We start from the raw sequence: 3307 nt of genomic DNA on the forward strand, positions 1-3307 counted from the left end.
GTGTGGTCTACGTGCTTGCACGATGGATGCACGGCGTGAAAGTGATTTTCGTGCTTTATGAGAGGAGGAGGAGAATATTTGGCCTCTATAAGAGGTACAAAATTTATGAAATGTGTGTTACATACAAAAGAGAAATGGCTTAACGTCGATCGGTCTTACAGGGAGGGCCGACGACGAAAATTTAAATTTACAATAATAACTAAGCTCCCTGGTTGATCCTGCCAGTAGTCATATGCTTGTCTCAAAGATTAAGCCATGCATGTCTAAGTACATACCGAATTAAGGTGAAACCGCGAATGGCTCATTAAATCAGTTTTGGTTTCTTAGATCGTACAAAACATTACTTGGATAACTGTGGTAATTCTAGAGCTAATACATGCAAACCAGAATTCCACCCAGAGATGGGAGGAATGCTTTTATTAGATCAAAACCAATCGGTGGCGGACGGCTTGTCCGTTCGTCCATCGTCGGCTTTGGTGACTCTGAATAACTTTGTGCTGATCGTATGGTCATCTAGCACCGACGACGGATCTTTCAAATGTCTGCCTTATCAACTGTCGATGGTAGGTTCTACGCCTACCATGGTTGTAACGGGTAACGGGGAATCAGGGTTCGATTCCGGAGAGGGAGCCTGAGAAACGGCTACCACATCCAAGGAAGGCAGCAGGCGCGCAAATTACCCACTCCCGGCACGGGGAGGTAGTGACGAAAAATAACGATACGGGACTCATCCGAGGCCCCGTAATCGGAATGAGTACACTTTAAATCCTTTAACGAGGATCCATTGGAGGGCAAGTCTGGTGCCAGCAGCCGCGGTAATTCCAGCTCCAATAGCGTATATTAAAGTTGTTGCGGTTAAAAAGCTCGTAGTTGAATCTGTGTGTCACAGTGTCGGTTCACCGCTCGCGGTGTTTAACTGGCATTATGTGGTACGTCCTACCGGTGGGCTTAGCTCCTCGCGGGCGGTCCAACTAATATCCCATCGCGGTGCTCTTCACTGAGTGTCGAGGTGGGCCGGTACGTTTACTTTGAACAAATTAGAGTGCTCAAAGCAGGCTACCTTCGCCTGAATACTCTGTGCATGGAATAATGGAATAGGACCTCGGTTCTATTTTGTTGGTTTTCGGAACCCCGAGGTAATGATTAATAGGGACAGATGGGGGCATTCGTATTGCGACGTTAGAGGTGAAATTCTTGGATCGTCGCAAGACGGACAGAAGCGAAAGCATTTGCCAAAAATGTTTTCATTAATCAAGAACGAAAGTTAGAGGTTCGAAGGCGATCAGATACCGCCCTAGTTCTAACCATAAACGATGCCAGCTAGCGATCCGCCGAAGTTCCTCCGATGACTCGGCGGGCAGCTTCCGGGAAACCAAAGCTTTTGGGTTCCGGGGGAAGTATGGTTGCAAAGCTGAAACTTAAAGGAATTGACGGAAGGGCACCACCAGGAGTGGAGCCTGCGGCTTAATTTGACTCAACACGGGAAACCTCACCAGGCCCGGACACCGGAAGGATTGACAGATTGATAGCTCTTTCTTGATTCGGTGGGTGGTGGTGCATGGCCGTTCTTAGTTGGTGGAGCGATTTGTCTGGTTAATTCCGATAACGAACGAGACTCTAGCCTGTTAAATAGACGTAACTTATGGTATCTCGAAGGCCCCCGACTTCGGTCGGTGGGTTTTTACTACCAACGTACAAACAAATCTTCTTAGAGGGACAGGCGGCTTCTAGCCGCACGAGATTGAGCAATAACAGGTCTGTGATGCCCTTAGATGTTCTGGGCCGCACGCGCGCTACACTGAAGGAATCAACGTGTTTTCCCTGGCCGAAAGGCCCGGGTAACCCGCTGAACCTCCTTCGTGCTAGGGATTGGGGCTTGCAATTATTCCCCATGAACGAGGAATTCCCAGTAAGCGCGAGTCATAAGCTCGCGTTGATTACGTCCCTGCCCTTTGTACACACCGCCCGTCGCTACTACCGATTGAATGATTTAGTGAGGTCTTCGGACTGGTGCGCGGCAATGTCTCGGCATTGCCGATGTTACCGGGAAGATGACCAAACTTGATTATTTAGAGGAAGTAAAAGTCGTAACAAGGTTTCCGTAGGTGAACCTGCGGAAGGATCATTAACAAATTAAAAATACAAGAGAAAACCTAACTGAATGGATCATTGATAAAGCGATATAAAAGTTTATTGAGCTCGGACCAAAAATTATACAAAACGAGAAAGATATAATAAATAATACCATATACATGACACAAAACACATAAATCTCGGGTTCGAGCCAATAAGAAACAAATACCAAAACGCTGCGATGCGGTAAAATTACACCGACACGGTTACGTGCGGAGGTCGCTTTGATTACTCATCGCGTTTCTCCCGTCCGTTCGGAACCGCCGGCAAAAAAACTGTGCGACCAACGGCGCCAAAGAGCACGACGCCGGACCATTTCTCTCTGGCTGATGTGAATGGAAGTAAAAGACGCTTGCGTGAGGTCTCTCGACCTTTATCTCTCTAACTTATACTTATGGGTCGTCGTCTACTTGATCGGGTACAAACAAGTCGTAAGAAACAAACAAACAAACCACAAAAATACAAGTCGTAAAAAAACAAACTTCTGTTGGTTAACCTACAATATGAAGGATCGAAATGAAAGAAGGATCATATTATTACAAACCGAAAGTGAAGGATCATTAAAATTGAAATACAATATATATAAATATATAAATGTACCCGTCGTTGCGACACCCTAGTTAAATGGAAAGATATAAAAAAGAGAGAAAAGGAATACAGATGACCCGCCGTCTGATCTTTGCTAAATGATCTGGCATCACCGGAGTTTTTTTGGTCCGTGTTGCGTTCGCTCTATTCGAAATGAAACTCGCGGAGGCGAAGAATTGTTAAAAGTTTACGAAGCGTCTAGGAGTGGTTAAAACTGAGAGAGTTGAAACTACGATGTATTAGAACGAGCAACCGTCGAAACTTTGTTTTCGCGACGTTCTTTTCGTCGCTCTCGTCCCCACGCTCCTACGCTTTGGTTGTTTCTTTGCCATCCGTGTTGCGATAAAAAGATTTCTCCATTGTCCAAAAAGGACGGATCGAGATTCCTCTTTCGAGAGGGAGAGAGAGGTACTTGCGGGTAACCTGGAATCTACGAAACACGCACCGTGGTAAGATTCGTGCGTCCGCCTGATCGATGTGTGTTGTTTACGGACCGGCTGAGAAGCGACGATAGCGAGTCTTTGAAAAACTATGTGTCCATTAGTTAGACCGATCGTCGCCGGCCGTGTGTCTGTTCGAATCTCGC

The 3307-nt window shown here is 46.3% G+C and overlaps 1 non-coding gene across 1 annotated transcript; it reads left to right on the plus strand.

Moving 5' to 3' along the window:
- The first annotated feature begins 205 nt into the window (after positions 1-205).
- LOC143305901 (small subunit ribosomal RNA) lies at positions 206-2128 on the plus strand. Its single transcript, XR_013063111.1, has one exon. It is a non-coding gene; the product is annotated as a small subunit ribosomal RNA (ribosomal RNA).
- Positions 2129-3307: the final 1179 nt, after the last annotated feature.

The sequence above is a fragment of the Osmia lignaria genome, chromosome 11 (assembly GCF_051020975.1).
Source record: "Osmia lignaria lignaria isolate PbOS001 chromosome 11, iyOsmLign1, whole genome shotgun sequence".
In the NCBI taxonomy this organism is placed as follows: domain Eukaryota; kingdom Metazoa; phylum Arthropoda; class Insecta; order Hymenoptera; family Megachilidae; genus Osmia; species Osmia lignaria.